Below are 27,529 nucleotides of genomic sequence, written 5' to 3' on the forward strand. Positions count from 1 at the left end.
TTGATATCAGGCATTAAGTCAATGCAAACTTTTGTGACATCTATATTATTGCTATTCTCAACAGCTTTTGATGGCATTGATAAAAGAGTTGGGCTAATTCATTAGAAGCGGATGTGAAAAGACCATGCTTTTAGCTCCTAGGGCAAAACTAAAATATACTTTCATTTAAAAGAGTAGGATCCCGAGGTGGTACAGGATGCAATTAGTTTTTCTTTCTCTTACACTTTAGGCTCATTTTACTTTCTTAAAAAGGAAAGGAAGATACTATAAAACTCCTCACTGGAAAAAACAACAACAACACACAATTCTGTGACAATAACTGAAAGTTGGTCACCTTAGAGCTTAAAGAATCTTTAACTTGCTCAGAGCAGGAGAGTAATAATTCACAGGGGGGAAAAAGAGGCCAATGCTGTAATAAGGTGAGTAACCCAATCACAAATCCCCCAATGCAGTGAAAGATTGCCTGACCGTCCCAGGATTTATGGAAGCAAGTAAGGACTGACAGGAATATCAGCCGAACCAATCAGTGGTCTATTTCTTGTATTCATTCTCCCTTCCTCCCCCCAACAACCTCCTCTTGGTGTTAAGGACTCACAGGGTTGTGGGGAAGCACAGGTTATATGTAGAGCATTGCCAGGATTGGAAATTATTTGAACTTCATCAGTTTCAAGGAGGTATTGCCAAGAGTTGCTTACCCAGGCAGCTCCCCACAAGACCAGCCAGATTTCAGGCAGGGTCCATGCCAGGCGGCCTCTGGAAGCAGTGAGCCCTATGGTTCATTTGGTGGAGCATTTTTTTTCAGTGACTAGCAATTTAAGCATGGCTCTGCAAACTGCCATTAATTTTTCAAAGAGTTACTAGAAAACTAGACGAATCACACACTTCTTTTTCAAAGTTCTTTTGAGCCATGACAATACAATTATAATTTTCTATGTCAAATCACAAAGATGCAGTCAGTAAAGGCAATAATATATACTAACATGGAAGGACCTAAACAATGTTAAGTGAAAAAGCAACAAGCAGAAAGATGTTTAGGAAAAATCCATTATTCACCTCAATACAAAGGAAAGTGGCCAGAAGCATACACCAACTTGGTTATGTTAGGGGAGAAAAATGAGAGTGTGAGAGGTGTAAAAATGGTCGTCCATTTTACTCTCTATCCTATATAATAAAAACCTAATATGCCAAGTGTCCAGTTGGCCATTCAACCAATCAAAGCGTAATATGCTAACAATACGCTAAGGCCGCTCAACCACTTGCTATGACGTGCACTGACCACCAGGGGGCAGATGCTCCAACTGGTAGGTTAGCTTGCTGCTGGGGTCTGGCCAATTGGGACTGAGCAAGATGGACCGGACACATGCTGGAGCCCTTCCGTGTCCCTCCCTGGCTGGCCAACCTCCTGCGTTCCTCCTGGCCCTGATCATGCACCAGTGGGGTCCCTTGGCTTGGCCTGTGCCCTCTCGCAATCCGAGACCTCTCAGGGGATGTCAGAGGGCTAGTTTCAGCCCAATCCCGCAGGCCAGGCTGAGGGACCACACTGGTGCATGATTTCGTGCACCAGGCCTCTAGTACTTCTATATTGCTTGAATCTTTTCTTTTGCTGAAATATATTAAGTAATTATTTATGTGATAAAATAATTTTTAAAGAGTGACAATAAATGTGATCAAACACAATGAGAAAAACACCTATTTTATTTTGTTCTTTGTGTCAGAGTGGATGCCCGGTTTGTTGTTCTATCACTTACTGTAGCACAGATAAGAAGGGGTTAAGCCATGTAGGCCATTTCTAAACGCCTGGATTCTTGCAATCAAGGCAATCAAAATTGCTTCCCCCTTAGCCCTCTGCCACCATTCATCAAATAGGTCCTGCTCTGCTGGGAAGACAATCTTTTTCACAACTAGGAAAATACCCAGCTGCACCTGGTGTGCACTGCACTGGTGGGAAGAAATCCACGGAGCACGCAGGAGACCAGGCTGTGGTGTTGGTCAGTGTGAGTTGTGGTGTCTGCTTTCTTTTCCTGCAGTTAAGCCTCCCTTGACTATCCTGACGTCCCCGAGATGAATGAAATTGATCCTGGCATGCAGAGAGGGCATGAGAAATGGGTGTTCAATTAATTCTAATGTGGCAGGAATAACACTCGGGAATTTTCTCTGAAGGAATGGGAACTGGAATGCCAAGGGAGCCAGCCTGGGTGGAAGGTCTTTCTGATTTCTGGTGTGTTGTCAGAGCTCTGCTATCACACTGTGTGACGCCTCACTTTCCTCAGCGTCTATCACTAATCCACGTCTTTAGAAGGGGAGGGAATGGGCTGCTGGCCTCAGAGCAGGTGTCCTTGGTGAGCACAGGAGATGCTTTTTCCTTCTTTATTTCTAGCCCTTCTGGTTTCTCACCTGCCTTCAGTCAAAGCTTTCTGCACAACCTGAAGCAGGCATATTAGGGATATTTCATAAAACAAAGGCATATGGCACCATGGACCTTTAATCTTCCCGGGAAAGAGCAAGCCTGATGACTTTGTCAGTATCTAATTGAATCTTTCGTTGGCTTGTTTTTCCCTCTCTGGGTATTATTCTGAAAGTCATAGCCTTGACCAGATCATTGCCTGGTGCGGGTGGCCTTAAGAACGGGTGGATAGATTTGGGGAGGTGTTGGAGGGAGTCACTCCTCCACAAAGCCAGCCTCCTTGCTGAAGGGCTTGTGTGTTTTCCCCTGTTTTGGATTCCTATTGGAGGGCCATGCACTCATCACTGTGGAAATGCTTCGCAAGGTGCTCCTGATATTAAGACTTCAACACAGGCATAAACTGACGGCTCACCAAGTCACTCTCCAAAGTGCTTATAAAACTATTTCACACCTAAAAGGAGGTTTTAAACTCAGAAAAGGTGTACATGGAAGTTAGAGTCAAAGAGTTGGGATGTATAATCCAATGTGGAGAGTTAAGGAGGCAGGGTTATTTAATTCATATAAGAATTGGTGTTATTCTCGAGGCTGAAGAGATGTAGCTGTCGATTCCTTAGGGCAGTGGTTGGCAAACTCATTAGTCAACAGAGCCAAATATCAACAGTACAACGATTGAAATTTCTTTTGAGAGCCAAATTTTTTAAACTTAAACTATATGGGTAGGTACATTGTTATTAACTTAATTAGGGTACTCCTAAGGCTTAGGAAGAGCCACACTCAAGGGGCCAAAGAGCCGCATGTGGCTCGCAAGCCGCAGTTTGCTGACCACAGCCTTAGGGTGTGCCTGCCCAGGCCATATCCACTCTTTCTGAGAACAGATCCCCCTCCCCCCATGGCCAGCAGCCAGCCTGTGTGTGTCATACAGCCCTGCCGACCTGTCCCTGCCCATGTTGAGTGACCAGAATATTGGACACTGGCCCAGGAATGTTCCATCCAGAGACTGGGTTAGGCCAGTAGCTTCTGTAACAGAGATTTAATTTTCAAAATGCATCCTCCTGCATTTTAACCTTTCAGCAGTCCTGTTTATTTTTCTCTGAAGTCCTTCCGCTATGTTTGCCCAGGAAAAGGGGAGCGTGGAAGCGCCGTTGAGCCTTCCCAGGCTAACAGGTCCAGGTGTATGTGATCTGCCCCGTAGAGAAGCCCTTTATTGAAGTCACCAGAGCCACAAGGCACTTCTCAGACAGCGGAGTAGAAGGGGTCAAGGCTGATGGTCCTGAGCTGGCTGCTACAAGCTGATAGCATGACTTCGTGAGAATTAGAAAAAGTTACTCTCGCTGCATGGAGGTGGTAGGTCTGTATTTGACCATCTCACTAGTTAGTGCCTTTTCTTCTTCTTTTTTTTATTGTTTAAAGTATTACAAATAGTAGTACATATATCTCCTTTTTTTCTCCCAATTGACCTTCCCCAGCCTCCCCTACTCCCTAGCACATGCCCTCACCCCCGCCCCCCGCAGTGTCTTGTGTCCATTGGCTATGCTTATATGCATGCATACAAATCCTTCGGTTGATCTCTTACCTCCCCCCGCCCCCCAACCCTCTCCAGCCTTTCCACTGTCGTTTGACAGTCTGTTCTATGTACCACATGATCGCACTCATTTATGGATAATACAGAACATTATAAACTGATGAACAAAAAAACAAACAAAACAAAAATAGATACAGAGGCAGAGAAGCATTGAATAGTTAGTGCCTTTTTGCAAAAGTCACCCTTTTCCTCCAGATGGAGGCAGTGCAAAGCCAGGGCACACAGCTTGGTGAGCATGACACAGGTTGGATTCTGAGCCCATTTGCGTCCCTAGCTAGAGGTGTCTGGCAGTGCACACGTGGTTCCACTGTACCCAGAAGCCCGTGACCTGGAGCCACTTCCCACAACCTCCATGCTTTCGTGTGGTGTTTAGAAAGTGACTGAGATTTCCCAGGCCGCTGCAGGAGGTGACAAAGTGGTTGACGGATGGTGGAACTAGCCACTCTGCACAAGGCACGCGGGGACTAGGCAGGACAGATTTCACAGAGAACCCATGCAGGTGACCAGGGCTCCATGAATATCTGTTTGAGAAACACCGTGAGCTGTCACCAGGTTCTCATTATTTCCTGGTCTTTGGCATTTGCATAATTGGAGCTCTGAATGTTCACAGAGGTTGGGTTTCACTAAATAGAAGTTATTTGACCAACATAGTAGCAACATTAATTCCCACAATTTGCTCTTCCATTTAGATACAAGCTTTTCCCATTTTTCTCTGTAACCAAAATCCTCCTGCAGTGCCCTTTTTATGCAATGATAACCAGTAATCTTCTCATGCATTCACACCAATATAGTCAAAGTTACACAGTGTTTTTTGCAAGACCTATACACTCTGATCTTCATCAGGGTTCCGAATTCCTAAACCATCCACTCCATTAACTCATGGTGTTTCTCATTAAAGGCTGATCATGTTAGACCTGTTGACCCAAAAGAAAAGAGGTAAACTGAGGCAAGCTCAAGTCACCAGAAAGAGAGTTTATTTGGGAATAGCAGAGAGATTGCAGTTGGGGACATGCAACTGCAGCAAGCTGTAGGCAAGTCCCATGAGGGTTAAGGGTGGGTTGCTCTTATGGGCCAGGAGTACAAAAGGGGGAGGTCTGGCCAGGGTGCATGCAGCAAGCTCACTGGCTCTAAGTTGGGGAGAGATTCTTGGTGGATGCTTGTTGGTCCGGAGGTAAGTTTTGATTTTCTGCAAATCAGGGATTTCTGGGAAATCAGTTTCTCAGTCTCTAAGTTTCATTTTCTGAGGGTGCATGCGTAAGATTCTCCATTTTTTTCTGTTCCATTTTAGGTTAAAATCCTTTCACAGACCCATGGCAGGCTTTGAGACAAAAGTAATTCTATTGTCAAGTAAGTTTGAAAAGACTGCATAATATATGTCTCTCTTCAGATTCTCTTCTGTTTCATATCATCATCATCATCATCATCATCATCATCATCATCATCATCATCTTAGAGTTTGTGAAAATTACTCTAACAGCCCATCAAACTCTGTTAAACTCGGAATGGTTTATTTGACTGAAACTCTTTGTTCCTATAGAGCTGTTCTAGGAGAACATTTTGACAAATGCTGTTCTAGACATTGGATTCTGGCACTCACAATAATGAAGGAACATTTTGTGTCGGGCCTTTACAAAAGTAGTCTATATTCAAAAAGGTTTGTTTTCCTATTTGGGAAATGATCTCTCCATGTTTTATAACAACTAACTGTGGCCTTCCATTTTCTCATGTGACCTGTGAAGTCTGGGTTTTGAGTGTAATACTTCCTCTATGTGAATAAGCTATGACTATGTACCGTTCATTCTATTCTTTCCAAGGAAAAATAATTTTTTGAATATTTTCATCTTTTCACTTATGCGTGGATAACCCTTTACTACATACAGAGTGTTTTCACATTCATTATCTTATTGATCGTCACTATGAAACAGTCATTTTTAAACAGCCTTGCAAATAGTATTTAAAAATCATTAGGGCCATTAATATTCCATTTAGTCTGCAAAAAATTTGATATGGCTGACTCCTCCACATCACAAAGCTAAGAGATATAAAATTTTGCCTGTAGCAAAAATGCTCAGAGCTTTTACTTAAACACAGATTGCTAGACTCCCATGAAAATTGAAGGAAAGGAAGTTAAAGTGGGAGAGCCATTTATTGTTAGTGTTAGAAATACTGCCTTACTAAAATTTACGCTTCTAGTTTATTTTAAATTCTGGTCATGCCAACAGCCAAGACAATTACATGTAATATATTATCAAAGATTCTGAAACTCAAGTTATAATATTCTCTAGTAACCCCTAACAAATACATACTAAATAAAATATTTTGTTTGCTATCTTTAATTTACTTATAAAAAAGAATACTATTTTTAGAGCTACCTTCTCATTACAAATTCTAGGATTTCTTAGTTGTTTTATTTTCCTTGTTTCTATTAGAAATAAAATGTATTTGTGGAATGATTAAATAATGAAATAATAAGTAACAAACTCCTGGAATTTATATTTGTTTTTTATACCTTTCCCATGATATCTGTAATACATAACAAGTTTGTTAAATCTGAACCAGTTGCATTTAGCTCTTAATTATTCTTATTGAATTTATATCATTTTAACAACTTTAGTAAGGTATAATTGACACACAATAACATGCGTAAATTTGAAGGGTACAGTGGATGGTGTTTCACATATGCATACACATATAAAATGTTCATCACATGAAGACAACAAGCATTTACTGTATCCCCCCAAGTTATTTTGTGCCCTTGTGCAATCATCTCTCCTTGTTCCCTGTCCCCAGGCAACCACTGATGTGTTTTCTGTCATTATAGTTTAGTTTGCATTTTCTAAGACTTTATAAAAATGGAATCATACAGTGTATTCTTTTTTGTGCCTGGCTTTTTTCACTCAACATAAAGATCTTGAGATTCATTATGTTGTGTATCAATTGTTCATTTCTTTTAAAAACATCTTTTGAGAATAAAATACATTTTTGAGCATATATTGTTACCAAGTAGTATTTTATTATATGAGTATTTTACATTGTGTTTGTCTGTTCACCTGTTGCTTTGCAATGGGTTGTTTCTAGTTTTTTTTTCTATTGTAAATAAAATTATGATGATAAATATAGCATAGCAGGAATGCAGGGATGGCTAAGTAGTCTAGTAGGTAGATTTATATTTGCCTTTTAAAAAATACTTTTTGCAATGGCACTTACGATAACATCTCAATTGCAATCAGAATACCAATCATAAATTTAAAAAATTTCTTGGGCATATATTATGTGCTGGGTACTGTGCCAAGAGCTGAGGATACAAGGGTGACAAAAAGTGAACTTGCCTATTTTCATGGAGCTTATAGTTATATTAAATAATTATAGTTAATAAAATAGCTATTCTAATAATTGTACATTGACATATGGACTTTGAAGGAAAAGAATGTGATTCCTCAAAAGACTATGCTACCTGGACTCAGGGAAGGCTTCCCAGGGGTAATTAAGGATGACTGGAGATAAACTCGGTGCAGGGCTGGAGGGTGTGGAGTGTGGAAGAATATCTCAGAAAGAGGGAGCATCATGTGCAAAGGCCCTGAGGTGAAAGGAAATGGTTACATTTGAAAACTTAAAAAACTGAGTGGCTGGAATAGGAGGCGGCAGGAATCAGATTAGGGTTAGGGAGATCTTATTTATGACTAGGGGCTCGGTGCACAAAAATCTGTGCACTCGGAGGGGTCCCTCAGCTCGACCTGTGTCCTTTCACAGTCTGGGACCCCTCGGGGGATGACCACCTGCTGGCTTAGGCCCGCTCTCTGGGGGATAAGGCCTAAGCTGGCAGTCAGACATCCCTCTGGCAGCCCAGGAGCCCTCAGGGGATGTCCACTTGCCAGAGGGGAGCAGGCCTAAGCTGCAGTCAGACATCCTTAGCGCTGTGAGGAGGCGGGAGAGGCTCCGACCACCACCGCTGTACTGGCAGCTATCAGCCTGGCTTGTGGCTGAGAAGAGCTCCCCCTGTAGGAATGCACTGACCACGAGGGGGCAGCTCCTGCATTGAGCACCTGCCCCCTGTATGTCATAGTGACCAGTCATTACCAGTCAATCTGCTGTTAGGGTCAATTTGCATATTACCCTTTTATTATATAGGAGTGCCTGGCCAGCCTGGGTGAGGGGCTGGTGGCTGTTTGCAGGCTGGCCACAGACCCTTCAGGGTAGGGGTCCTCCCTAGGGTGCCTGGCCAGCCTGGGTGATGGGCTGAGGGCTGTTTGCAGGCTGGCCTAGTCTCTTCAGGGTGGGGGGTCCTGCTGGGGTGCCTGGCCAGTCTGGGTGAGGGGCTGAGGACTGTTTTCAGGCTGGCTAAGCCCTCCAGCGGGGACCCTCACCCCAAGAGGGTGTGACCATCCTGGGTGAGGGGCTGATGGCTGTTTGCAGGCTGGCAACAACCCCAGCCACCCAAGCTCCCAGTGGAGGCTGGCTGGAAGCAGGTATCTGGGATTTATTTGTCTTCTATAATTGAAACTTTGTTGCTATGAGCGGAGGCTACAGCCGGCTCAGGGCTGGTGGGAAGCTTGGCTTCCTCCATCACCCAGGCAACCAAGCCTCCTGCTTGCTCCAGATCCGTGGCTGCCAGCCGCCATCTTGGTTGGGTTAATTTGCATATAGTCACTCTGATTGGCTGGTGGGCGTGGCTTAGGGACTAGTGAAGGTATGGTCAATTAGCATCTTTGTCTTTTATTAGCGTAGATTGGATCTTTTATTTCAAAAGAATGTGTAAGGGTTTTAAGGAGGAAGACAATATATTCTGATTTGGATTTTGAAAAGATTGCTCTGGCTTCAGCATGGTAGGGATTAAAATGGATGCGGAAGACCAGTTTGGAGGCTATTGCAATGTTGCCAACATGAGCTGAGATGGTGTGTGAGGCAATGGGTTTGAGAGCTGGTTAGGAGATAAAATGGACAGGGCTTGGAGACAGGTTAGATGCGGTCTACAGTGCAAACAGGAGTCAATGTTTTTGGCCTGTACAACAGTGTCATTTGCTGATGTAGAGATTTCTAGAACAGGGCCAGATTTAGGAGAAGAGGCCATATTCAGTTTTGCAAAGTTGTGTTTGAGGTACAGCAGGTCCTCTAATAATGTTTTGTTCAATATTGTTTCATCATAACATTGATTTTTAAAAATGGATTCCCTGTAGGGTCCACTGTCTGTGTGGAGTCTGCACATTCCCCCTGGATCTAAGGACTCTCTGGCTTCCACTCACATTCTGAAGATGTGCATGTGAATTGGTGTGTCCAGCTTCTCAGAGTGTGAGCCCCTAGTGGTGTGGTGCATCCTGGGAAGGAAGGGTGTCCTGTGCCTGAGCTTCTGGGATAGGCTCTGATCACCCTGAACTGGAATAAGCAGTTTGGAAAACAAGAGCCTTATTTGTTTTCGTTAATCTTTCCTAAACATATAGATAGCTCACATTTAATTCCGGGTTTCATATTAGAAGTGTTTTCGGTCTTTATTTGGAACTTTTGTGGTGTTTTTGTGACCAGAAATCTACTGCAGGAACTTATCTCTTGTTTATATCAATTAGCCTATGGTAACACTGGTTTTGCTATTTGTCCTTTTGCTTATAGTCCCAGTTTCCAAGATTCAATGGATGATGTTAAGTGAGGATTTACTGTACATTTGAGTAATCCCAATGGGCATGCCATACAAGACATATCTCTCTGTAGATGAGCTATGAATGCAAAGGCGCTGTTGGGTTTGGGAAATACATTTTTGAGTTACCGATACCTAGATGGTGCATGAAGCTGTGGATCTGAATGAGATAGGAGCGGGGATTGTATAGAGAAGCGATGAGAACCTTCATACACATTGAGGAGCCTTGAGGATCTTCGATATGTAATGATCAAGTGGGGAAGAAAGGACCTGAGGAGAGAGGGCATGGCCAGAAACTGAGAAAGTGTCATCATGGAAGTTTAACATGTTACTTACACTAAGACGGGCAGCCACATTAGGATGCACGTAGACAACTGTGCCCTTGTATCAGACTGTGCCATGGAGGTGAAGGAGCACCAGGTTGAAGATCAGGAGCCAGGCAGGGACTTAGAGTTCGTGAGCATCTCTTATGTGCCAGGTACTTAGGTTGACTTTTGTCTTTCCCACTCTCCCTGTGAAGAAGGTTCTATTATCCCTGCACAAATATAGGGAGATGGAAGCAAAGTGGTAAGGTCAAATAAGGAGGGGCTGGCACCATGCGCTTGAGGGAGCTTAATGCACAACTTTTTTGAAAGCTCGTGAATCAGGGAGCAATATTTTTCCTTTGGTCTTCAGAATTTTATTTTTAAATCGAATGACAAATTATCTTCCATTTTATTTTTTTCATAGTGATAAATTCCTGCTAAAAGTGAGGTTAAAAAGACTCGAATGAGGTAGGAAAAACACTCTAAATGCAACATTTCAAGACCTTCTCTTCTCAAAAGTTTAGCGACTGTATCTCTCAGATGCAAACTCTGGTATTAGTGTTGAATTCAAAGAACAAATGCCGTGGCTCATGGAGGGCCTGGAAGTCCACTGGTATTGCTATGGGCACACAGGCATTCATGGTAAAGGGGCCATATGTTAAAACGTTCAAGGATAGTGTGCGAGGCAGGTTTTTGGCTTAAACAAAAGGGCTTGGACTCGTAGATCCATTTTCTTCCCCCCTGTGCATTTTTATTATTCGCATGTTCCTCCAGCTAATTACCAGAAGTGCTTGTACCATTCCCTTCAAACAACCTCATCATCTTTTCCTCTCTGATCCTGCCGTAAAGTTGAAATGCCAGATTTATGACAGTGCAATCATTTTCATGGCAACAGACTGTGGCCTCATAAAAACAAGATGATGATGACTTCACGGCAGGATCTAGCAGAAGAGGAAGCCGGGTTCCATGCAGGAGTAGCTCCTCTCCAGACACAAATTGCTTTGATGACAGCAGGGGAAACACGGAAATCACTGCCGGTGCAGGGAGAGATCCCCAAGCTTGTCATACAAATGTTTCTATCAGCCATGCCCACTTCAGAAGGTCTGAGTCAACTATTTGATGTTTTTGGAAACAGATGTGCAGCCATTGAGACTTGGGTGGATGTTGGAAACTTTTAGAGGTGATTTTTTAAAAGTCGACTTTCCTCAGTTACTGTTAGGCCAATGTTTAAGAAGTGAGCAAAATATGTTCCCATGTTTCTGAGGTCTGCAAATTACAGCATATTTGAAAGTTGAAGTTCCAATACTGTTTGTTGATGTCTTTTATAACTAAGTTTAAGTTTTGGTTCCATTTGAAGAAAATGCTTTAGGTGAATTATCATGAAAATCACGTAGTAGTTGCTACGTTTTGAATCAAACTGTGTCGTCTGTGTTTATAGTGCTACATCAGATATCCTTCTCTCTGTTACACTATGTAACAACGCTTGTTTTTAAAAGACTTGAGTCTATTTACCGGCTTTTATAAAACGTAAAACATTTTTTTTTCTATTGAGAGGAATATTTCACATCCCAACAGTGCTTTTTGACATAATCACCTCTGTGTATGTGCTGTGGCGGAATTTAACTCACTGATTGACTCTTCCCTATGAGCCAGGCATTGTCCCTGCCCTTGGCGAGCTCACTGTTCAATTGCGTATATATTGTCGTGTGTTACACTCCCCTGTAAGGATATATCTGTATGTACAAGAGTGACAGAGGGAAGAAAACGACTCCCTTCTTTCCCAAGTCTCCTCAGACAGACAGCTAAGAGGCTGCTGCCGAGTGGCAGTTCCTGAGCTGCTGTCAAAGTGGATTTTTAGGCACTGCGATCCAAAAGTGCTAGGAGTCCATGTTGACAACCTGCGTCTGCTTGAATGTCCTAGTGTCTACTATACCTTGAGATTTTGCCAGAATGTGTAGCCGTAGTGGGGCACCCATGTAAGAGCTGTATTTATTCTCCTCTCAACTTTGCCTGCTCTTGGAACTTTTCTGCAAAGGAGCTTATAACAGACAGAGGTTCAGAACATAGACCTGGTGGTCTAATAGATCTGCTTTGAGTCCTGGTTTTGGGTTACACATTCTGTACAACATTAGATAAGCATTTTGTCAGGATATTGAGATGGCGATCCAGCTTTCTTTCAGTACATATTTGCTTATCTTTTCCTTTCGCCTTCTGGGAGACTTTCTCAATTTAATCTTCCGGCTCACAAAGGTGTACTCCGACTGTTGCCATCCTACTGTTGATTCCGTCACGTGATTTAAAGATGCCAACTATTTTATTTTTCATACCTAATACTTCCAGTGGGTTCTTTTTTTAATGACTTTCTGTTGCTGTTTCATGGGACTAATTACTTCTCTCATCCTCTCAAAGAGACTTAAAGCCAGGCACCTTTTAAATTCTTTGTCCTCCCAACAATTCTGCTTCACATATTGTTCCTTTTGTTGTCTTTATAATAATTGTGCTCCTCAGATGTCTAGCTATTTCGCCTTATAAGTTCGTGTCCTAGCCTTCGATTCCACCTCGCCACCATTGATAACATTTTACCTGACGTGTAGGGTAAGTTTCATCTTTACACACTCAGAGAGAGGCAGCCCTGGGAGCAGGCAGTTTGGTGCCTAGGACGAGGATAGGGTTGAGGAGTGAGGGCTCCAGAGCAGCGGGTTGGCCCCCACGTATGCTTATGAACATCCCAGGTGTGCAAGGTGTTAGCTTCACGCAGATGTTGCCATGAGGCCGGTGCTGAGACCAATTTCTGCTGTAAAGCACAGGGCAATGTTTGCTCCTGGGCAAGCTCAGGAGAGAGAAAACTGGAATTTAAAAGCTTTCCTCCATGTAGCCTCTGGTCGCCCACTCCTCCTCTACCACTTCAAGTCAATTTCAGTTTTTCTCAGTACTTTCACTTTTTAAAAATAATGGTAGTTTAATAATTGCCCTCTGCTACACAGGTTTCTCTGTGGCTAATTTTGAGAAAGGCAGCAAGCACTGTCCTGGCAGCTACTCTCTCTTTTGGAATTCGTAATGCTCCCATAAGAAGATAGTTGTGGATTCTAGAGTGTTTATGCTTCTATACTATATGCTCCTTGAAGGCAGTTTTCTTCACTTGTTTCTACCCTTATCCTTCTGTTCTTCTTTTTTTTTTTTTGTTTTTTTAAAACTATGTTTTATTGATTTTTTACAGAGAAGAAGGGAGAGGGATAGAGAGTTAGAAACATCGATGAGAGAGAAACATCGATCAGCTGCCTCCTGCACACTCCCCACTGGGGATGTGCCCGCAACCAAGGTACATGCACCTGGGCATGTACATGAATCGAACCTGGGACCCTTGAGTCCGCAAGCTGACACTCTATCCACTGGGCCAAACCGGTTAGGGCTATCCTTTTCTTCTTGATTTGTTAAGATATAGGTTTAACAGTGACTCTCTAAGAAGGTAGAAGGTCACTTTCCTCTCATGCAGAAGGCTGGTCTAGGTATAATACAGTGGCTTTGCTTCACGAAGTCCTCAGGGGTCCAGTCTCTTCACAGTCATCCCTGGGCTGTAGCCCAAGCTGCCCACACCACCTTCCATGCAGCAGGAGGAAGGATTAGCAAAGGAAAGGATATAATCCTGCTGCTGCTTGGAGGAAGGCGCCACAAAACTTACCCCTGCATATTAGCCACAACTCAACTGCATAGTTTTATCTAGCTCCGAGGAAGCTAGAAAACCAGTGCTTACTGCGGCCAGCCACGTACCCAGTTCAAACTGTATAGTTACAGAATAGGGGAAGAATAGGTATGGGGAACAACCAGTAGTCTGTTCCTTTTTTCTTCCTTTCTGCTTTCATTGATCTTGTCTTCCTGTTTTCATTTGTGTCTTCCTGGCCTGCATTCCTTCTCCCGATATTACTTGGTGACTAGTGTACACCAGGGGCTGCCTGAGATGGTTAACTACTTCAGTTCTTTATTCTGTGTTGCCATCATTCCTCTGAGGACAAAGATACTTTACTGTGGAATGAGGAAATCCCAGGAAGAAGAAAACAGGTTGGAGGCAGAAGCTACATTTGTTCTGTGAAAACAGTTTCCTATTTTACACGTAAAGAAACAGACGCTCTGTCAAAAATTTAGGTTAAATTCTCCTGCTGCAACTTACTAAGCAGTTATAGACATTCAGCATTTACTCATTTCGCAAATATGGCCAGCACTGTCTCAGGTGGAAGGAATGCCACAATAAGCAGGTAGTCACAATCCTTGCTCTCAATAGACTGGAGGTGGCAGCCTCGTTCAGCAGCCAGGCAGTGAAATAAGTGATTCGAGAGAGCAGACATGCTCCAATGGGCTAGATCGGGAAGCTCCATGCTTTTCCGCTAGATTATAATACGTCTCAAACGAAACAAAGGAAAACCTTCTTTTCATGTATGTAGTGCTTCCCAGTGTAGCACATGTTTTCAACATGTTAGTAAAAGGAAAGGTCAGGGGATTTCCAGGCAAAGGAAAACTATGACTGCAGCTACAGAGGTAGAAATACTTCGGAAGGAAATAGATCAGTTTGATCAAAGCTTAGCTATAGCCTGGAGAATGGGGGAGATACATTTAGAGACGTGGGTATCAAGCCATGAAGACCCTTTCGTGGCAGATTAAGTCGAGGTTTAGACAGAGGGGAATCTTTCCTAGAGGGTGGCTTATGGACATAGTATTTTAGTAAGCCAGGGCCTGGACACATGCAAGTCTGAAGACTGAAATATTGACAATGGAAAGGGACGTGGTAACTGATACACATGAGGGCTCTTTAGGAAGGAAAGCTGGGGTTGAAGGGCAGCGGTGGTACTCATCAGGGAGAGGCTCTGATATTTCTTGTTTTTAATGTTTTATTGATTTTTTAGAGAGGAACGGAGAGGGAGAGAGAGATAGAAATGTTGATGAGAGAGAAACATCGATCAGCTGCTTCCTGCACACCCTTCACTGTAGATCGAGTGGGTGTGTGGTCAATTCCCCGCAACTTGAGCATGTGTCCTGACAGGGAATTGACCTGTGACCTCTTGGTGCATGGGACAATGTTCAATCCACTGAGCCACACCGGCCTTGCAGGCTCTGCTGTTCCTGAGTGTAACATTTGGTGTATTCCGTGAGGAAGAAAGTGTATGTCCTCCATGAGGACTTTTCAGCAGTTGTATGGGCTGCCAGAAGCTGGAGTGATATTCTGTCCTTCAACTGTGGGTAAGCTTGACTAGTGGGGAAAAAGCAGAGTGATCTGAAAAAAGAGACCCTGTACCATCCCAGGTGTGCAGAAAAAAATGAGAGGCTAGTCTGGTTTATTTTGGGATCAGATCAGGAAAATATTAATGCTCGTTTGTTACCTGGACATTATATCTAGGAGAGCCCTGACACTGGCGTGTGATGGGAACTTCATCATTTAACACCTGGACGTACTGTTCTGACAGTAAGTTACAAGTTGACCTACAGAAAAATCTCTCTTTGCTCATTAAATGTATGCAGGTGACATTGGTTAATAAAATTATATGGGTTTCAAGTGTACAGTTCTATGGCACATCATCCCTATATTGCATGGTGTTCCCACCACCCAAAGTCAAATCTTCTATCATCATATATTGGACCCTTTACCTTTTTCTACCCTTTTCTACCTCCATTTCTCTTCCATCTGATAACCGCCATACTGTTGTCTGTGTCTGAGTTTTTATTTGTTTGTTTTCCTTGTTTGTTCATTTGTTGCTTTCAGTTCTATATCCCACACTAGAGGCCCAGTGCATGAATTCATGCACAGATGGCATCTGGCTGGAGGGGAGGGACCATGGGCGGTTGGCCGGCCCCGCCCCCGATCATGGTGGTGAGGGCAATTGGGGGCGGGGCCCGCCAGGGGAGGGGACACAAGCAGTTGGCCAGCCAGCCCCATCCCCTTGTTGAACTTTTGGTTGAACTCCCAGTCAACTCCCAGTCAAGGGAACAATTTGCATATTAGCCTTTTATTATATAGGATATGAGTGAAATCATGTGGTTCTTGACTTTTTTCTGTCTGACTTATTTCACTTAGCATGATATTCTCAAGATCCATTCATGTTGTTGCAAATGGCAGTATTTCATCTTTCCTTATGGCTATGTAGTATTCCAATCTCTTGAATATAGTCATTTTTTTAAATGCTGCTGTCCATGACAGAACTACCTATAGTTTTGGAAAACACATTTTTAAAAATTGTAATACAACTGAATTACAATTGAAAACTGATATTGTAGACATTAGTTTTAGGTATACAACAAATTATTTTGATATATGTATATCAAGAAATGATCACCACAATAAGTTTTTTAAAAAATATATTTTTATTGATTTCAGAGAGGAAAGGAGAGGGAGAGATGGAAACATCAATGATGGGGGAGAATTGATTGGCTGCCTCCTGCATGCCCCACATTGGGGATGCCCGCAACCTTGGCATGTGCCCTGACCAGGAACCAAACTGTGACCTCCTGGTTCAAAGGTCAACATTTAACTACTGAGCCACGCCAGCTGGGCACCACAATAAGTTTTGTTAACAGCCATTACCACACATAGTTACAATTTGTTTCTTGTGATGAGAACTTTTAAGATCTATTCTCTTAACAACTTTCAAATATACAATACAGTGTTGTTAACTATAGTTGCCACTCTGTACATTACATACTGTACAGGGCTTATTTTATAACTGGAAGTTTGTACCCGAAAATATAGTTTCTTCATCCATTGTCAAGGAAATGAACAAGTGGTTTGAGTGCTTTACTCAAAGATGCAAAAAAACCCAAAACAAAAACCCACAAAAAAAAAAAAACAAACCACCTTATAAACAATAGTTCAGAATTAACTGAAAGGATGGCCACTCCTTGTGAAGAAATATTTTTCATCCTAGCTGGTTTGGCTCAGTGGATAGAGCATCGGCCTGTGGACTGAAGGGTCCCAGGTTCGATTCAGGTCAAGGGCACATGCCCAGGTTGCGGGCTCGATTCCCAGTGGGGGTTGTGCAAGAGGCAACCGATTAATGGTTCTCTCTTATCACTGATGTTTCTCTCTCTCTCTCTCCCTCCCCCTTCCTCTCTGAAATAAATAAAAATATATTAAAAAAACATTTTCCATCCCAGTTTATTTTGGGTTTTGAATTGTATATCCTAAATCTCAATAAATTAAGATATTATCAAATTTCAATGTGTGTTTTGAGAAACTTTAATTTCAGTCATCTTTAGGCTGGGAGAGTTCAGAGGAAGAACAAATAGCCACGCAGTGTTGGTGTTTTTGTGGCGAGCAGAGCATGTCACTGGATTAAAAGATCTTAAAATACTTCCTCCTTTGGATATACCTTGGTTGGTTTTTGCTCCATATTTGTTTTTAAAATTTGATTCATTTACAAAATATCTTAGCTATAAACAAGATCTGTTTAGTATGGAAGAAGTGGAAATCTATCTGGATTCACCATCTGTCTTCTTTACCACTTAGGAATTGTGTTCAACTGCAAGTAACAGAGATTTAAAAATCTGTAGGTTCAAAACACAAGGGTTTTTTCCATTTTCAAAAAAAGAATTCTTAACCAGGCAGTTTCATAAAGCCCGAGGGACCCAGACTCCTTTTGGCACCCCCACGCTGAGTTTACCTCGGGGTCCAAGGCGGCTGCCGGAGAACCTAGACATCAGCTTCACATTCCATGCAGGAGGGCAGAGTAGGATGCTCTGAGTCAGCTTCCTTTAAGTATGCTCCCTGAGGCTTGCCTACAGTCCTCCTGCTTTTATCTCATTGGCCAGAATTTAATAATGTGACCACACCTCTCTGAAAGGAAGACTAGGGAATTTAATATTTCATTCAGGGAGGCCTTGTGCCCCGTTAAAATATCAGTAATCTATTACTAAAAGGGTGGAGCCCAACCTTTCTATGAAGAAAAAAAGAAGGACTCAATATTTGGAAGGCAACCAGCAGTCTCTAACCCATCTTGGAATAACCTAATTAAGGGAACTATGTCCAAAACTCTATGGCTAGAAAAGCAGGAAAGTGGTAAGGGACTTTGTGTCAGCTAAATGTTATAAAAGGAAAAATTGTGTAGTAAGAAGGAAAAAAAAGACAGAGATTCCAGAGGTTGAGGGTTACAATATTTTCAAAGTGACCAGTCTGGGAAATCTATACTGTCAACAATTGGACATTGGCAATGTGACAAGTTCATGCCAAGGGAGATTGGTAGGGCTGTTACATGCTACCTACTACCAGGGAACATATGAGTGATATAAAATTACGCAACACAGAACAGCCTTGGCTGCTCTCACTGGGAGTTTCTGACATTGCCACCTGACTGTTCCTTAATTTAAGGGTCCTAGCTGAAAAAGGTAGCTGCAAGTGATACACTAAAAGCTCAGTTCAATATATTCTCTGTTTCTTCAACAGAGGATTTGCAAGCACAAGAAAGGGGTGGGGAAGGGAATGGGATGGCAACTAGGATTCTGTTTTAAGAGTCTGCATGGCTAGAGGTCTTTATTGATTAGCTTCATACAGATTAGGGGTGAAAATGAGAATTCCTAGCTAGAATCTTTATTTGAAAATCTTTCCTATAGGCAATTTTTAATTTTTTTAAAAAAAATATATTTTATTGATTTTTTACAGAGAGGAAGGGAGAGGGATAGAGAGTTAGAAACATCCATGAGAGAGAAACATGGATCAGCTGCCTCCTGCACACCCCCTACTGGGGATATGCCTGCAACCAAGGTTCATGCCCTTGACTGGAATTGAACCTGGGACTCTTCATTCCACAGGCCAACGCTCTAGCCGCTGAGCCAAACGGGTCAGGGTGGCAATTTTTAATCTTAAGCTGAGGGGTTTCATAGAGGCTTGGAAGGGAGGGAGGGAGGGAGGGAGGGAGGGTGAGAAGAAGAAGAAACAACAGTGATGTGGTAGGAAAAAAGTCCATTGAACTTGGAATCATACAACACAGCTTTTAATTCCAACTTTGTCCCTTGCTAGCTGGTTGATCTTGGTTAAGTTATGTAACATTTCTGGCTTTCAATTTCCTTATCTATATAAAGTAATTCTAAAGTAATAATCCCAAGGTTGTTGCAAGGAATAAAGGAGTTAGTGTATAATATATACAAAGGGAGCCGGTATAGAGGTCAAGCCCTTTCTCTTATGTGTCTTTAAGCTTTTCCTTCGTACTGGCTCTTTCCTAGAAAACTAAAGGGCAAGTATAAAATTCTGACATTTGTGAGAAACTGGATTCAATACTTCCTGCCAATACTCTCAGCCTCCCTAGTTAACCTTCCATCCCATGAGCTTAGTGGAGCTCCAGCATTGCCTCTCCACTCCTGCATCTGTGTGCTGAGTCGAGCTGGGAAAATTCACACAACTTGAGTATTGTTGCTACAAAATTTTATGGTCACCAACCTCAATACTGCTTACTCTCTTTTGTATTACTTGCTCTCTCTGGTTCTCTAGAGTATCTTTTAAAAAGTCCTCCATGAACTCCAAATCCCTTTTCCCCTCCTGCCCTTTCTTTCCCCTGGCCCTTATCAAGTAATTTCACTTCTCACCTCACAATGAAATTAGATGCCATCTTGAGTCTCTTCCAGCTCTTAACCTACAAAATTAATGTTTTTTCATATCCATCTCTTCCTCCTTAATTCTTGCTAATTGGAGAAGTGGCCTTCATCCAATAGGCAAGTTGTCTTCTTTTGTTTTAGAGGTCAAGCCCTTTCTGCTTTCTCAGGATTCTTGTTTTATCCATGATCCCATCTCTTCTGTATCTTTAAGCTTTTCCTTGATACTGGCTCTTTCCTATAAGCATTTATTTATTTGTTTTTTACAAACTAATTTGTTTTTATTGATTTCAGAGAGAGGAAGGGAGAGGGAGAGAGAGATAGAAACATCCATCAGAGAGAAACATCAATGGGTTGCCTCCTGCACGCCCCTTCTGGGGATCAAGTCTGCAACCTGGGCAAGTGCCCTCATGGGGAATCAAACCAGCGCACACTGACCAGACTTCTATAAGCATTTAAACTCACCTTACTTTTCCCCATCTTAAGAAAATATGTTCTTGGGCCAAATTTCCTATTCCACCTTCGGCCTCCCCACTCCGCTCACATTCCATTACCCAAAGCCAGCCACATGTCCAGGCTCAGTCTCTATAGGATAGAGAAGTACTCACCTCCTACAGGAAAGCCCTGTGAATTATAAAGTAATGGGTAGGCTGCATCCCCCTATAATAAGGGAAATAAACAATTCACAATGCAGTCTACTCATCTTTTTTTTTTTTTAATCCTCACCCAAGAACATGTTCATTGATTTTTAGATAGAGAGGAAGAGAGGAGAGGAGTTGGGGGAGAGAGAGAGGAAAAGAGGAGAGAGAGAGAGAGAGAGAGAGAGAGAGAGAGAGAGAGAGAGAGAGAGAGAGAGAGAGAGAGAAATGTGAGAGAGAAACATCAATCTGTTGCCTCCTGTATGTGCCCTGATTGGGTGAGGATCAAACCTGCAACCTAGATATGTGCCTGGACTGGAAATCAAACCCACAACCTTTTGGTGTATCTACCAAATGATGCTCCAATCAACTGAGCCACTTCATCTTCTTTATTGCCAGCTTTTTGAAAGAGTTGTCTAAACTGAAGCATCTCTATTGTTCAACTTAAAAAACACACCAATCTCTTCAATCTGGTTTCTGCCTTCACCGCTCCAGTCAAACTGCTCTCGCCACGGCCACTGACTATTTTCTTGTTGCTAAACCCAAAATACATTTTTTCAGTTCACATAGTACTTGCCTTTTGCCATCATTTGAAAACATAGACCACTCTTAGAAATTCTCTCCGTGGCATCCGTGACTCTCCTTCCCCGCTTCTTCTCCTGCCTCTGACTGCTTATTCTCACTGGCCCTGTGGGCTCTGCCTTGGGCAGCCCCTTAGAGATGGGTGCTGTTTCGTCTCCTGTGCACCCCCTTCTCACTTCACACCGCCACAATGGTCTCCTCTACTTCCATTTCTTCAATCACGCTTTACATGCTTGTAATACGTTAGAAGTACAATCTGGATGTGCTAAATGTAGCTTTCTTTATTTTTAATAACTGATACAATTGTGCTCAATCCTCTTCCTTAATCCTGCCAGTTAATTTTACTCTGTCTCTTTCAGTTCTAATGTCTCTTTCAGATAAATATTAAGTTAACTCAATCTTCCTTTTATTGCCTCTCAAGGAACTTTCCTTCCTTATCACTGCCCACCTCCCAAGATGAAGTCTGGATGTAGGGAGTATGTGTAACTCTTTTCCTGCTCATGGAAGCATGTACTGGTTTATGGAACAGGTTGGATTCATTAGGGTGAAAGCGGAAAAATTTCTTACAATACCCCATTTGATTCTACTCTCTCTTCTTCTTATTCTCCATTCACCAGAAGAAATTTTAAACAGAACTCAAGGTTTTTCTGGTTATATTTAGATAAAAAAGTGCAATCCAACTTATTAATTACATAACAACAAACCCCAATCCATTTTGATTCTCCACCCTAGTGGTTTTGTTTTGATCAAACAAGTATTAATAATTTTTATAATAGCACACTTCAGAAGAAATCTTCTAAATATGTAGTACCTTACGATCACAGGAAGTAAAAGTTAAATTTAAATCTGTATTTTTATTGAAGGAAAGTATGATGGGAATAAAAGAATGGCATCTTCTACTGAATGTTTTAATGACTCTTGGAATCTTCCAGTGGAGGGAGTAGTTTCACTCATTTTTCATTCACTGGCCAGCGGTTTGTGAAGGAAAGGGAAGATTTTACTTCTGGTTCATTTTCTTACTTGGTGTTAATGTCTCTGGCTGAGAGAGACACCAAGTCGGCTCTTTTCGCACAGGGCTCCTTTGTGGTTTTGGAGGCCTCCCTGTGGCTGGGATTTGCCAAGTTGCCTTTTGTTTCCCTCCAGGCTTACCTGCTGTGGTGGTCACATCTGATCATCACCCTCAACCCCAGACTCTCTGACCTCTGGTTTCTGTGTCATTCTTCCAGGGTTTCTTGGGAGACTTTTCCCAACACAATCCTCTCCTGTGAGGTGTACGCCTGGTGAGTGGAGAATTCACATAGCATTAGTCCTGCCAAATTCTGGAAGTGTGACCATTCTCAACACTGCTCTTTCCTTTTTCTCTGCTGTAGTTGGGTCCACAACTTTATTTTCTTAATCCTCACCCCAGGAGTGAGGATATATTTTTCACTGACTTTTAGAGAGAGTGGAAGGGAGGGGAGGGAGGGAGGGAGAGAGAGAGAGAGAAGGGGAGGGAAGGGGAGGGAGGAGAGGGGAGGAGAGGGGAGGAGCTAGTGCATTAGGTAATTAAAACATGAGCACACACAAATTTCTATGCATGTATATTCGGTAGGAAAGTAATATATGATAAACATGCTTTGGTTAGAATTCTTTACGAATAGAAATCCTATGTCTACCAATATCCTATACCATTGTATATTATACAGCAAAATGCAAAAATCAAGTATGACTGCTTGGGAGACCTGTGCACATATCACACAGAATAAAAGACACGAGTGTAAAGTAAGAATGTAAGTGGTTTGACACATTTTTGACTATCTAATCAGTCTTGGTTCATATTTAATCAGTGCAGGTTAGTTCTCCATTATCCAAAATGTTAGGAGGCAGGCAGGCCCTCAGCCTTCTGTCTTAGAAGAAGGTAGAAATAACCAAAAGGGTAACGAGATTTAAGATAATTTTCACTAATAAAAATAATGTAACTATTTTTAAAAAATATATTTTATTGATTTTTTACTGAGAGGAAGGGAGAGGGATAGAGAGTTAGAAACATTGATGAGAGAGAAACATTGATCAGCTGCCTCCTTCAAACCCTTTGCTGGGGATATGCTCACAACCAAGGTACATGCCTTGACCAGAATGGAACCTGGGACCCTTCAGTCTGCAGGCCGATGCTCTATCCACTGAGCCAAACTGGTTAGGGCTGTAACTATTTTTTTTAAATCTCTTTTTAAGAGTGGCGATTACTTTTGAATCAGAATTGACATATGCATGGGTAATAGTTCTGTGTTTTTTGTTTAGTGAGTATGTATTATTACTTTAGTCAATTTACCCACCTTTATTTCACAGTAACCAGATTTTATGTAAAAACAAGTAATGCTTTCTTTATTAGCTGTTTTTAAATTATATTTAATTTTTATAACTGTAATGTTTTAAAAATTATATGAAGCTATTTTTCCTATTTTACCATAATCTATTAATTGCCATCTATGCCCTATGTGTTAGTGGTACTGAGAACGCAATGAGCATTTATTTATTGTTACCTTTTTCTGTTTGTTTAAAATTTTTTTTTCAGTTTACTTTCAGTATTAGTTTGTATTGGTTTCAGGTGTATAGCATAGTGATTAGACAGTTATATACTTTAAAAAGTGTTCCCCCTGATATTTCCAGTACCCACCTGGCCCCATACAGTTATCACGATATTATTGACTATATTCTCTATGCTGTACCTTACATCCCCATGACTATTCTGTAACTACCAATCTGTTACCTTCTGACAATTAATGTTTGGGCCATAAAAAAAAGGGGGTGGAGGAGATATGTGCCATGAATTCAAATACCAGCATGAAAACAAAAATACTTATTCATTCATTAGGATTTGTAAAACGCCAATATCTGGAGACATGTAGAAATCTAGAAGGAATGCTTTCCTTTTTCAGTTTTCTCTGGATATGTGCTCACACATTTTGTGCTCATTCTTCTAAAAATACGAATGTGGAAAGTATATGTACATTTCTTTTGCAAAACATTAAGACTTCAGCTGACATATCCTTATCTCCTTTTCCCTCTTCTCCCCCCGCCCCCGCCATTACACCCACAAGCCTTCTTTCTCTTACATTCTGAACAGTTTTTCACCTCTTTATTCTTGAAATAAAAAAAATGCTGTTGAAACTCAAACCTGGGGCTTGATGAACAACCATTTAACAGACATGGATAAGTGTGCTGTCTCTTTGGGATGATGGAATTGCCCACAACCCAAATGCTACACCAGAGTTGAGTGAGGGATAGGTGAGACATTTACTTTCTTATGCAGAAAAGGAGAAGGGATTCTGTGGGAAAAAATAAACAATATATTAATATATATAGTTAAATATATAATTTAATAAACTCGTCTGTGGCCTTATACCCCTCTGGAAGTCTTGGTGTACCTCCAGGTATAACTGTATTCCAGAAGAGTGACCTCTCCATTTAGGATGTGCAGGGCGAAGGGGGTGGGTCCCTTGATGCCAACTGTATATACTCATCCTTTGTGACTTCTGTGAAAATTCTCAGCAACGGAGAGCGCCATGTCTAACTTGCCACTTCACACATAGATACATTCCCGTGGGAGGGGCATCTCTGGCTCTCCTTGGCTTTATAAGGGGTCCACTTTACTCAAGAGTGTTACGAAGCCCTGACTGGCAGATTGACCTCCTTTGACGATCCTATTATTAGGCAACTGTGGAGCCACATATGACTCTGGATTGTGTACAGTGCATAACATTTCTGCCTCATTTTGATTCTGCACACAAAATGGTCTGCTTCTGTTACGTTCCCCCCACATCCACTGGGGACTCAGCTGCCATTCCACAGGGCATGGAGTGCAAATTAGTTATTCAGGCTCCACTGGCAAGCAGCGAGAGCACTGTGCAATCTGTTATCCTGTCTAAATATCTGTGGCACAAACAATCACTTAAATGTGATTATAGTTATTTGGTGCCGCAACTTAATTTCAAGATAAAATTGTATATATTTATTATCTCTCTGCCAGTTTTTATGAGATCTTGTCGCACAAAGGACTTGGTTTGTTAGGAATCAGATATCCGTTGTAGTTTGCACAACATGCACACCAAAGGTGGGATGTTTTTGTAGGAAGGTGAAAAGACCAATAAATAGCAAACAATGTCTCATTTTATTTAGAAAAATGCTGCAAAGCCAGGAGTGTTTAAGGAATATGCTTCCGGAGAGCTGCAGTAGTAGCTGGAGAGGGGAAACCCACATGTGAGAAATGCCTTCACCTTGGCTGAGACCTACACAGGTAAAAAGATGACACAAAGGAAGGGAGAAAAGTGCATCCTAATCTAATGGAAGTGAGGGAACCACCAAGCTGTCAATTCACTGAGCTGTAGAGGTAGAAACAGAATGGAGCCTTTCAATTCTGCTGCCTTCTCCCTGGGGTTACAGACCGGTTGCCATGGATATTCTGGATTCCTGCAGCTAATGGGAGGGAGATCTGTAGCCTGGTATCCTGGGGACCCACCAGGGTGATGCATGAAATGGAGGCCTGTGGGGTGTGGTGCTGGAAGGCTGGGAAGCAGGAGGTCATCGGGTCGGTTTCAAGCAGAGTTAAAGCTGATTTTATTTCAAGTCACATTCATTTGGCAATCTGTATTTTCCTGAAGAATTAAACCTTTCCACCCCTCCCCTACAGAGCAAAAAGAATCTTCACCTCCTTAAAACGGTTACTATCACAGCACTAAGTACTGTATGCTATAATTAGGTGTGCATCGGTGGTTCCCGGAAGGATTTTTCCCGTGCATTTTTTTGGGGGGAGGGGGTGGAGGTAAACTAATTTTAGTTTGGTTCAGAGATTTTAAGATGTTTAAAAATATCCCCCCCCCACATAACCCCCCCCCCCCACAATGGGTGAATGAATAGGAGTTTCTGATTTATGCTATTTCATCTAAAAATATTATTTGTTACCTGGCCCCATCTTTCTTTCTAATAACTCATTGCAAGGTCAGCTCTTTCTCTACTCCTTTTGTCTGGCTTTCATTCAGCCTTGGTTTTTAACCAAGTCGCCGTAAAACACTTTCCCTCTCTATAATCACTTGGAGAATTTTCCTCTCTGGCTGGATAATCAAGTAATTTAACGTCAAGTTCTTGGACAGTGTTTGCTAATCCTGATAAGCGGGAAGTGCCTCTGCCCTGACCTTCTGAGCTTTCTTCTCAGCCGAGCACTGAAAAGCAATCCGGTCCTCATTAGATGATTTCAGGGAGCAAAAGATTCCGCAGGAACCCTCTCTGCCGCCTTTATCTGCAAATTCCTCCAGTCTTCACGGAGTGAGTTGTTCCAATGCAGATGAAATAAATCTTAATCACCGCTGCTGCCTGGTGAGGTGGAGAGGTGCAGGCCGAAAATTAGGACTGTTCTTGGCATTTTATGTGTGTCTTGCTTTTAAACCATTCCATGGTCTTTGCTTGGCACTCACTGTGTAGCTGGTTGGCAAGGATAACAGAGGAAGGCTGGCATCCACTAATCTCTGAATTCCAAGAATAGAACTGCAGGTTTAATACTATCGGCCTCACGGAAAGCATGAGGACTTGGAAACATTTCCTTGTGGGCCAAACTCAAGGAAGTTCAGTGATTTGGAGTCTGGCAGGAGTGGCTTGTCAGATCCAAAGGAGCATGAGTTGGCCAAGGAAGCACAGTGGCATTCTGCCAGTCTCTTAAGAACCACTGTGATTCTTCCATTATAAATCCCCTTCTCCCTATTGACCAGCCCCCGCTTTTTCTTCTGTACTGTCTTAAGGCATTAGACATTAATTTAAATACCTGATGATCATCTACCAGCAAAGTTCTTTTATCCCCTTCTTCTCTCAAATTGAGGAAGCTGCGGTGGTCATTCCCAAACTCCGTATCCACACATCCATAGCTTTCAGCACAACTCAGAGGCCACCAAAGATGCTATCTCTCTTTAGCTATGGGATGTTTCATGGCATGCTCAGGCCTGTGAATCGGGCACCACCAAGAAGACTGGAAAGCATGGCCTGAATTGGGGTCGACAGCGTGGGGAGTGGGCATGGAGACTTTCCCTCAGTTGTTGACAGCCAAGGCATCTCATTCATGGTGTTTCAGGCAGAAAGGAGATCATTTGTGTGCTTAATTCTCTCATCGCTGGGGGAGTAAAGTACTTCAATTCTAGTCTTGGCAATAGAAGAAATGAATGGTGTGGTCATAGCATATTCTCTCAAGAATCTTATTTTTCTTAACTATAGAATGGTGGATTTGAACAATATGATATCTAAGTGCAGTTTCCAATTCCTGATTTTATATAGGAGAATATTTATATAATTTAGAAATGAGGAAAATTTTTTCTCATCCAAGAAGAAGTAGAGTAATCTGAAAGACTTGATAGCTCCCAATAGAAAAATATCTGTATGTCCAATAAATATCCAAATGTTAAATATTCATAACAAGTGATAAAGGATTAATGGCTTTGTTACATAAAACACTTAGTGATTAAGGACAACTAGTTTAAGGAAACAGAGACAAATCACAAAAGTATTAAAAACCCAATACATAGGTGAAAAGAATATTTGTTCAGCTTCATCAATAATTAAAGAAAATAAAAACAGTGTATGATTTTTAGCCTGCAAATTGGCAAACACAAAAAGTATATTTAGTGATGGCAAGGTTGCAGGGAAAGTAAGGACAGAGTTATTCCCCAACCTGACCTTTTGAAAAATCATTCAAAATATTATAAATTGCTGAATTTTTTCTGGTAGTTATTCTGTCAACAAGTTATAAAGCAATTCCTCTTTCAGGAAGTTATCTGAAGGAAATAAATAATGGCGTGGAAATAAATAATG

Source organism: Myotis nattereri, assembly GCF_964212035.1.
Source record: "Myotis nattereri genome assembly, chromosome: 2".
Lineage (NCBI taxonomy): Eukaryota > Metazoa > Chordata > Mammalia > Chiroptera > Vespertilionidae > Myotis > Myotis nattereri.